We start from the raw sequence: 11203 nt of genomic DNA on the forward strand, positions 1-11203 counted from the left end.
CCTTACGCAGAGGAGAAGCTGATTGCTCACATTCTGGAAGCTACCAGCAGATCTGCAGTCTGGTGATGGCCAGCTTTCTGGTGACTAGATGAAAACTTTCAGCTGTGTCGTCTCATGGTGGGGGTGAGCTAACTCTCCGGGTCTCCCTCATAAGGCTGGTAACCCTCATGGCCTGGCCTCCTCTGAATGGCCTCACTTCCCAAAACCACTGCCCTGGAGGGTAGCTTTCCACCTATGTGCTTTGGGGCAACACAAGCTCTCAGTCCACAGCAGTGGGGCTTCTCCTTTCTATCTTGCTTACTGCTGAATTCCCAGTGCACACTCCAAGGCCAGGAACATCGTGGGCATGTGTTTAGTAAATATCAGCAGATGATGGCTCAAGCACTTGGTCCTCTGCCGTCCACATGAGAGACCCAGTTGGAGTTCCAGGCTCCTGGCTTGGACTTGACTCAGTATTGGCTATTTAGGCATTTAGGAAGTGAATTAGTAGATGGGAGATCTCTCTCTGTGTCTCTTTGTCTTTCGAATGAAATGAAAATAAATAAATAAATTTTTTAAAAAGATCAATTAGATAAACAAATGGAGGAAGAGAGGAATGAATACAACACAGGAAGCAAGAGATATACAGTGAGAACTCAGTGAGAGGCAAGAAACCACTGTAGCACAGTGGGTAAAGTTGCCGCCTGCAGTGCCAGCATCCCACATGGGCGTCGTTTTGAGTCCCGGCTGCTCCACTTCTGATCCAGCTCTCTGCTATGGCCTGGGAAAGCAGTAGAAGATGGCCCAAGTCCTTGGGTCCCTGCATACACATGGGAGACCCAGAAGAAGCTCCTGGCTCCTGGCTTCGGATTGACGTAGCTCCAGTCGTTGCAGCCATTTGAGGAGTAAACCAACAAATGGAAGACCGACCTCTTTCTCTCTTTCTACCTCTCCTTCTATCTCTGTGTAACTCTGACTTTCAAATAAATAAATCTTAAAAAAAAAGAAAGAAAGAAACCAGACTGAAATTGCAGCCTCTAACTCTTCAGCCAGCTTTCTCCTCTTGCAGACGTGTGAGCCACAGCTCACCCAGACTTTTATACCCATCCCTTTAGGCCCTGGAGGGGTAAATGTGCTCTCCCAAGCATCCTTGCCTTCCCCACAGGATTACCTGGTTCCAAACCCCCGCCCTCATGACCTAACTGTGGCATTGGCCCTATTTTGTGTAGAGATGAGGGGCCTTGCTTCTTCAGACTGGGAGGGAGCCTGGTCTACCAGCTTTCTCAGTCCCATCCTCCTATCGGGTACACAGGAGCTCAGTAAATATTTATTGTATTAAATTGAATCCCAACTCCCTCTAAATGATTCAAGACAACGGTGAAATACCCTTCACCACTCCAAAAGGCAGAACAAGAGGACATAGCCTGTGTTTGATGATGAAATTTAGACCCGAGGAAACTTAGAGTTTTTGTCATCTGAGTTGTCAAAATAGACCCATATAGGTAATTTCATACTTGACAATTTTTAGAAAGCAGGAGATGTTTTTCAAGTGAGATGGTTTTAAATTGGTCTAAATAAAAGACAAGGGGCATGGATGAGATGATCTCTGAAAGTTGTCTGAAATGTGTTAAAGTGCGGCAGTTTGTCTCATCTGAAGGTGACATCCTACTGAGTTCAAGATCCAATCCCAGGGAGCTGCCCCAGCCACCAGCATCCATGGAGGAGGCCCCGCGAACCACAGCTCTCGCCAAACTGTCCCAAGTTTACAGCCATTGCAGGGTCAGGGGCGGGGGCCTCACAAGGCAGGGAGGAGGCAGCCAGAGAACAGGCAAGTCTGCCGGCCAGAGAGCTCCCTTGAGGTTCCCGAGCGAAGCCACCGGCTAAGGCGCGTTGTTTCCATCACAACCTGTGCTGCGCAGTGGGAAGGAGGTTTATGGCGGCCCTGCCCTGGGTTGTAAAGTTTATTCCTGCACATTAGCCAGTCCATTGTCCCCTGCCCCCGGTGCCTCCTTCATCTTCTTTACGTAGACTTGTCGGAATCCTCCTTCAAACACAGACCGACGGGGCAGGACAGATGGGGCAATCTGTATATCTGCACCTTAACAAGGGGCAAATGTGGTGCCCACTCTACCCTGGCGTGTCTAACTCCGTGGGCATCTAAGCATGTTCAGTGCCCTGCCTGTACGCTGACACTGAGGCGCAGTGAGCTAACACGTCGGGGGATTGCAGGTGAAAGGAAGTACCTTCACACTGAATGGTGGCATTGGGGAAAGAAGCAATTGTTTCCATGTTCACAATTTACTTCTGGGAGGAGCTGTCTCTTCCCTGGTCATGATCCCTGAATCCAAGGGCAAATATTTCAATGCAGTTAAGGAATGAGAGAGAGAGAGAGAGAGAGAGAGAGAGAGCACGCGCGCACACAATATTCTCATCCATAAGATGGAGATAGAATGTTATCTTCTCCATGAGTATTCTGAGGATTAAAGAGGAAAATCCATGTAAAAAGCTCAAACCAGAGACCAGCACAGAGAAAATGATCTGTCAAAGTGACACAGACTTGTTCCCTGCTGTAGCTGTGAGATCCAACTTTCTGGGAAGTCTGTTGGGCGTGGAGAGAGGGAGATGAAAGGAGAGAAGTCAAAATAAGACAAGTAAGGATGCGCTTCTTGCTGAGAGACACTGTAACGGAGCAAAGACAGTGCCCGCGCTGCGTGCTGGATGTGAGGCTGTGCTTAGGGAATGAAAGGTGCGTGGAGAGTCCCTCATGGAGGGAACGCCCATGCGCGCTGTGTCTTCCCTCACTCCCATCTCTTCACCTCGCTGACTTGTGCTCAACGGGAAGTTCTTTCTGTCCAAAGCCACTTCACGATTCGTTCCCAGCTAGGCTCAAATCCCACCATCGTAGTCTCTTTTAATTTAGAGTGTCTTGGCTTCCAATCCCAGGTGCATTGGTGATTAAGCATGTGGCCTTGGATATGAACTTTACCCCAAGGAGACTGAGTCCTCTTCCATAAAATGCAGATGGTACCACCTACCCCAGGGACTGGTGGAATGACCCCGCAAGATCACACCAGCCAAGCGCTCAGCATAAGGTGGTGGCATTTAATCAGTGGCATCGTTGACTGTTTCTCCAAAACACTCCCAGTTGCAGGAGTGATTGCTAAAACAATTACGTTGGCCAACATTTATGCAATTTTTACTAACAAAGAAGCAAATTGCTTTATCAAAGGTGTTGACAGTGAGCTAGAAATGTAAAAATGTGCACACCCCAGGGAAGCAGGGCACTCGGTCTCTGTACACCTCTGCGAGCGTGAATCTCTATTCATGAACATCTCCTTCATCTCCTCTTTGGCTGAAATGAAAAACATGGCTACCCAGTGAAGGTGCAGTACTGCAGCTTCTCTCTGGCTTGCTTGTAGCTTCTTGCGGAACACTCTGGAGAGAGATCTCGCCCTGCTTTCTCCTGCATGGTGCTCACCATGGGTCATAAAGTCCTTCCCTCGTCAATACCAACCCCGCATAGGAGTAGCTTCTGGCCGCTGTTTGCTCCCGCTGAGATGTGTTAACCTCCGTCTTTGGTGGGCTGGTATTTACCACGATGCCTCTCTTTCGTAGATTGAAAAACCTGAAGCTGCCAGGTTAGAAATGAGTAGGTCAAAGCTCTAATGAGGAAATAACACAGAAAGACAGTGAAATTCAGGCTGTTTTCAAACCACAGTGGATTTGGGGTGTTTTTTTTTTTTTTCAAATTATGAAGGAAGTTGATGTTTATTGTTCTAAGACAAACAATAAGGTTCAATCTGAGTAGCTGGAATGCATGTGCCAACCGCCAGCTCCCAGAGAGCCTGCCTTAGCCTGAAAAATAGTTACAATTGCAAAAACTGCTCTTTATTGTGCTCCAGCTGAATACAAGGCTTTAACATCCTAATGTCTTAGAATTAACGTTTGCATGATGTTCAGGTCCTCTGCAACCCATACCAAGAAGGCTTGTGAAGGAAAGCCTGGACAGAAGGCAGGCAGCGCTGCTCTTGGAAGCACTGGCTGGGAGCTACTTGGTTTTATTCTCTCCACTTCGGCCTCGGGATGTTCCATTTACTCTGCTTGTGTACTCCTTCTTTGTGTTTGCCCTGCCCACTCCCAGCTGGATAACTGTCTGCTGGCCTGGGCGTACTGACCTGGATTCCACACCTTGCCCGCTCCCTCTTGGCTGGCCTGACATGCCGCGGCTCAAACCTGCCTCCCTCCCCTGGACTCACGGTACCCAGGTGCCCTTTCGGCTTCACTAATGGCTCCCTTGAGTCCTACCTCATCAGCATTCCGGGTCCATTCCTCTGGCTCAGCCTTCCCAAGAGCAGCCCTGCTCTGGGTTGCCGCTGCTGCCTCTACAGGATTCCCTTCTACTCCTGTCTGAGCAGCTTAGGGTCTTTGTCATGTTTTTGTGCCCTCATGTGACCCGTAAGAATTGGCCACAGGAGGGTGGGAAGTGTCAGAGTATCACTTCTCTTTATTCTACACACAGTGAGACTACTGAAATGCGGGGCTGGCCAGGTCGGGCGGATGGAGAGCAAGGTGAGCACAGTGCCCCCTCCCCCTGACACTCACTCCTGCTCGCCCTCCTGCTCACAGCCTCGAGATTGTTGAGGACGCTGCTGCTCTAACACAGGAGGGGGGATGCAGAGCAGGAAAAGCCACGGCCAAAGTTCCCGTTCACCCTGGGCCCTCTGGGAAGAAGCAAGTCTGCTTCCGCGTCAAGAAGGAATGCAGACTCCCATAAGGAAGTACTAGAAACTGCGTGGCTTAAAGCAGCAGGAACTTCTTGTGTCTCACTGCGGGAGGCTGAAAGCCCCCAGCTGAGGTGTTCCCGGGTCCTTCTTCCCTTGGAAACCTGTATGGGAGTCTTGAGATGACAGTCCTATAGGACACCACTCCTACTGAGTTAGGGATCCACCTCACTCCTGTATGACCGCATCTTAACTAATTATACTTGTAACATCCTATTTCCAAATATGATCACATTTTGGGCTACTGGAGCTTGGCAGTTTTCCGCAGATACAGTACACCTGTAGAAGTCACTCCTAGTAAAATGAGTTGCATTCCCTATTAGGAGAAAGAGAGGTAGTCCAAGGCAGGGAGACCACAGAGCATGGAAAGGTAACTGTCTTTAAATACATTTATGAGGTTTCTACCAAGAAGCAGGTGCCCTATTTTCCAAGGCCCCTTCTCACAAAGAAGGAGAGGTTAACAGGCAGCAGCTTGTTCCTCCAGGCCCTGGCAGGAAGACCCCAGTGATAGCCAGGTCTCCCTTGCACACATCATAAAGTGAGAAGCAAGGCACCACATGAGCCCCTTTGCTCCTAAAAATCCCTGCATCCATAGCTTTTCTTGAAACTTAACTAAGTCTTGTGTTTAATATTTCCAGTTGTACAGAGGCCAAGGCGAGGGTTCAGATCTTGGGTCTCCCATTAACTCAAAATAAAACTTCAAGCATGTCATAGACTCGTGAAATCTGAGAGTTGAGAAAGAATTCGAAGCAATGTCATGCTTCTTCTACTTTGGTGCAGGAAATGCTTTCGTTGTATTCTTGACAGTGGTCTTCCAGCGACCGTGTGGTTACTTCAAAGTCACAGAAATCACTACATCACATAGCATCCTATTTGCTTGTTGTTGGCTGGTCAGCTCTAATTACTAGAAAACTCTTCCTTCTGCTGAGTTCAACTCTAACCCCTCATTTCAGCCACCCTTTGGTTCATTTTAGCTCCAGCTCCCAATGCATGTTTCCATTTGCTCTAGAGTTTATGTAGGAGCCCCTCACCTGTCTGTGATGGGGAGGAGAGAGCGTGGCCCATCCCCTAGAACATTCTCCTTCAATTTCAGCTTCTTTCTCTCTCTTTTTCCTGTTCCATTTCATTATGCTTCCATATTAGATCTTTGTTTTCCAGGAGTCTCTATCAGAAAGAAAAAAATAACATAAAAGAACCATTTGTCTCCTTAAGTAATGGTTCTCCAAGTGCTTGAAAGTAGCCATTATTTCCATTCCCCCAATCCTTTTTTTCTCTTCTTCAAAATAAATTTCCCTGGCTCCTTCAGCCAGGCCTGGAGTTTGATTTCCAGACCCTTCAGATTCTCCCAACTGTATGAAGTACACACTCCTCTAGACCATCTGTTCTCAGGGTAATGAATGTGATGGCACCTAAGCATGAAGACAGTGTAGAAATTATACCGTCAGTCTTCTCATTTGCTTGTGTTCCTGTTCTGGCAGGCATGGCCTACTGAGGAGGTCAGTTCTTGCATGTGATACTGAATCTCCATCGCCTTAGATTATGTGATGGAGAAAAATTTTCTGGTTATGAGCATTTTACTTCATTTGATCTTTATGCTTTGTCTCACTCTTCACATCCTTCCTTGTTGGGGAGCAATTCTCATCAGAGATCCCTAATATGTGTCTTTATTCCTACCAGCCAACTCTAGAAACACATTATGTTCATCCTTAAATCAAAGAGGGTAACACACTTGATTCCTCAGTTGGCCCTGAGTGTAGCTAGCAGGCTGCTGTCGTGTGTGGCCAGGACCTGGAACCACATGTTCTAACACAACGCTTGCCTTTGGATAGGTGTTCAGTAATGTGTGTGAGATGCTAGGTGATGCACCCTTCTACATTGTTACATGTGTGTCAATCTAAGCTTCTTGACTAGCCACCCATCCCAATGGATCACAAGCAACTCCATCCATGGCTGAACCAGCAATACTATTGGGCAATGCTGGACACAGCAGGGCAACAGAATAAATACCATTGTCTGATCACCAAAGGCTGAAAGAATTAATCAACGTCATCTATCATGGATCACTTTTAAGCAGGGGTGTGGGGCTCACCTTCGTGCCTTGGTCCAGCACAATCCTGCAGCTGATGCTCAGGTCATGGACATATTTCATGTAGATGCAACAGCACACACATCTTTTATGAGCTCTAGTGACTTGGGTTGTACCTTGAAATTGCAAAAGTGAAGGTTTGTGTAATGATTTTTAATTAATTTTAATTACCTACATTTTGAATGGTGGCTTAGCATGCTGAATCCCAGCCCCTCAGATCACGCTGGGACGCATGCCAATTTCCTCATTACACACTTGCTCCCCTAACACGATTTGATAATGAAAGGCTTTACAGCGAACCCCCGAAATATTCAGTAAGTAATAGGGAGCCCTTGGGAGACAGAGGTGGATTACCGTGTGGCATATGGGTAATATAGTTCCTTGTACCTGAATTTATGAAAAGATATTTTCAGATAGGCAGCATCCTCCTTTTGGCCATGAGACAGAATTCCTCCTCCTCTTACCCTTGTCATTATTCATCAGCATCCTAACCCTAATGCAAACCTAATCAATGCCTGGAATGATGAGATGATAGAGGCAATGGCCCCAAAGGGATTAGATGGCATTTCTCCTAAAGGTTGAAATGCCATTTAATTTTTAAAGATGTATTGAAGATAAATCAGAGCAGGGCAGTGGGAGGCGTTCACAGTGTAATAGAGAGGAGACAAAGGAGATACTTCCTGGGTTTGGACAGTAAGAGACTTCCACCCAAGGGGGAACTCCCTTGGGGCAGAGGTCTTAGCATTTCAGAAAGTACATGGGCTTGGAACTGCAAGCCTGGCTCCAAACACTGCAATGGTTCAGTTCTGAGATCCAGGCAAATCACTTGGCTCCCAGAATTTTTTTTCTTCGTTTCTCTAACCACTCCTGTTTCCCTGGCCAGGGCAAAAATTCAATGTAATATTAGCTGCTCAAAGATATTGTTCTCCTCTCTCCATTGTCTTATTTTAGAGATATAGGCAGTTCTTGGTGGTGGAGGGGTTGGTTTTGCTATTTGAGACTGTGTAGGGGCAGCTCTACCAAGAGGCAGCAAAGGATAAAGTGACCTCCTGAGGGCTGGGTATAAAGATGTGCGTGTCCCACACTGGAGTACGTGTGTTTGACTGCAGGCTCAGCTCCTGGCTCCAGCTTCCTGATGATATAGCTTCTGGGAGGTAACAGTGATGACTCAAGTGGCTTCCTGACGCACATGCAAGAGAACATGGATTTAGCTCCCTATCTCCGACCTTGGCTCAGCCCAGTGCTGGCCATTGCAGTCATTTGGGGAATGAGTTAGCAGATGAGAGTGCTCTCTCTCTCTCTCTCTTTCTCGCTCTCTTTCTCTCGCTCTCGCTCTTGCTCTAGCTCTCTGCCTGTCAAATAAAAAAAATGAAACCAAAAGATCATTAGAATTATTTATAATGCTGGAATATTATAAGGCTATGATAATTTAATGGGTATCATTTCTGTCTCCACTCTGATGTTGTCTGCAGAGAAAAGAGGCAGGAGCAGAAAGAGTTATATCTTCTGGAAACAGTATGACACACTCAATCCCACAGGCCATAGTCTAGGGCTCTGGCTTCCTGCGGATCCTGAGAATATGAATAAATCTTGTTCAGAGTACTTGTGCTGCTGACACACACTGAGCCAGCTGCCCAGTATTGAAAATGATAGGCTTGTGCAAGACCAAGCAGATACAGAACCATAGACGGCTTCTGACTGCTGCTGAGGTATTCAGCTTCCTATCAGAGCTGAAATGGAGAGGGAGTCAGATTACAGCACGTTAGTGGATTGTATGGCTCACGGAGCAGTGTGTATCTGAGATATGGCCACTAATATTTATTCAAAGGATTTAGAAACACCACCCTTTGAAGTGGCAGCTAGAGTTGACTCCAGATCCCGATGCTCATCAAAGATACTGGTGATCAGGTAAGATATTTCCATTTCTCTCTCTTCCCCTGCCCACTTCCCTGTTAACTGGCTGCTTTTCCATTTCCCATATTTTTCCCCCTTGGTTAACAACTGGGATTTGCAATTCGAAGGCTCTGGCAGGAGTTTTGAAGTGGAAATTAGTTTAGGTGATTTGAAATTGGTATCAAGGGAAAGAAGTGTTGAGAATTATGTGAGTTCACCAATGTCAAGGACACTCCCTCTTAGCAGACCTCTCTTCCTGGACCAACCCCTTTTCAACAGATTAAAGTAGAAACGATGGCTGCTGCCACCCAGGGACGCTGGACGTGAAGGTGAAATCGGCAGAGGTGAGTCAAGTCGGAAGTAGCCTCTCTCTTCTGTCCACAGACTGTGCATAATTCATAGCCCAGAGATTAGACGCAATCTCTTATTCATGAGCCTTCCAACACGCTGGTTATTACTGTTGGTCCATCGCTGGGAGAGGACTCCCTCTGCCTTCTTCCCTCTTCCTCTCGAAACAAGGACACAGTGAGAGGCACTGGCATGCTCAGATCCTTAACAAGCATAGTCAACATCCCTTCAAAGTCCTTAACTTTGAACCCTGGTTAAGCTAGTGCATATCCACTTTGGAAAGGGCCTTTGGTACCAAAAGATCTCGCTGTTGATCAGTGTAGCAACAAGTGTCACTGTAGCGGCATGGAGGACTGAGGGAGGGAGGATGAAGAGGGGGAGAGGATGATGGGGGCCAGAAGGGAAGGGTGACATTGAAGGAGTGAAGTCCATTCATTCTCTCCCTCCCGGCGGCTGGAAATTAAATAAACAAACGAGTCAAGGGTCCTACATTCACTTACTTTCCTTTTTTTAAAAAAAAAGATTTATTTATTTATTTGAAAGTCAGAGTTTTACACACACACACAAAGAGAGAGAGAGAGAGAGAGAGAGAGAGAGAGAGAGAGAAAGGTCTTCCATTCGCTGATTCACTTCCCAGATGGCTGCAACAGCTGGAGCTGTGCCGATCCGAAGCCAGGAGCCAGGAGCTTCTTCCAGGTCTCCCACGCAGGTGCAGGGGCCCAAGGATGTGGGCCATCTTCTCCTGCTTTCCCAGGCCATAGTAGAGAGCTGGATCGGAAGTGGAGCAGCTGGAACTGGTCCCATAAGGGACACGGGCACTGCAGGCGGTGGCTTTACCATTGCACCATAGCACTGGCCCCTCACTTAGTTCCAATTCTCTTCCTCACTCTCAGCTCCGTTTCTCCTGTGTCTTCATTCACATCAGAAGATGGCCCCAGCATCTGGAAGCTTGAAATGGGTCATAATTGGTGTTTAAAGGAGAGCTTGGCACACTCCTCGTGCTCTTGCGTTTCTCACGCGGGATGAGCGAGTGACGCGCAGGTGGGAGGCGGAGCCAGGAATGCAGCCTGAGCTGGCCAGGTTGTGCAATGGGAATTTCCATCCGAGAGTGGGTTTCACTGTCAGCAGGGCCCCACAAAGGTTTGTGCTAGGGCACACTGAGAATCCCCTGCCTTCTTTCCTCTGATGGTGTAGAAAATCAGCAAAATCCTTGCGTAGTCTACACCCAATTCACTCCTGCGTTTATTGTGCTCAAGTGTCCAGCCCAGAAGACTTTGCATCCGACGCCACGGAGTAGAAGTTCAAAAGGTATAGCTTCTGCCTTTGCAGTTGGGAAGTGTTTAGGGACGTTTCACGTCTGACAGCTATTTCAAGCTTCTCTCACTACAGCTTGGGAGGCGGCGGAAGCCAGCGTTCAATGTCTTTGAGGGCAGAATTGTGCTTCTCTGAAATTTAGAGCGAGTTTTTTTTTTCCTTCTTACAACTTTGGCGCCTGTTTGCTCCTCAGTGCCTGTGTGTGATGCGTGTTGTGTACCTTCCGCACTTTGTCAGCGTCTGGAAGTCTTTGATGGATTGGCAATGTCTCCCACTAGCCCCGGGGACTTCCTTCGGTTTCTTCATTGACTGAGTTTGCGTGCTCTCTCTCTCCTCCCTCTTTCTCTCTCTCCTTTTTTTTTTCTTTCACTTAAATAAAAAGTATCTAGCAAAAGGCATTTTCTATGAGGGACGCAGCGAGGTGCCAGCACTGTGACTCCCGTACCTTGGTGAGTAATGATGGAATTAAACAACATGCGCCATTCAGGTAGCTGCCCAGGAACTCACGGGGGGAGAAAGCAGGAGAAACCGGGGATCACAGGGGAGCACCTGCGGAGCCATGTTCACAGAGTCCCCGCTACTCCTCTTTCTTCTCTTCCTATCCACCTCCCCAGGGGCTGGAAGAGCTTGGAAGGAAGAGTCTTTCACGGCAGGAAAAGCCAAGAAAGCCATCCAGTTGCCAGTGTCCGAGAGACAACAGCAAATGGAGTGTGGCACTCAGTTAATTAAGTGATGAAGGCAGCAGACGTCTTCCTGATGCCTGTCGCCCTGCTGCCCATGACTTGGCCCTCAGTCCAGTTTC

This window comes from Oryctolagus cuniculus, chromosome 13, assembly GCF_964237555.1.
Source record: "Oryctolagus cuniculus chromosome 13, mOryCun1.1, whole genome shotgun sequence".
Classification (NCBI taxonomy): domain Eukaryota; kingdom Metazoa; phylum Chordata; class Mammalia; order Lagomorpha; family Leporidae; genus Oryctolagus; species Oryctolagus cuniculus.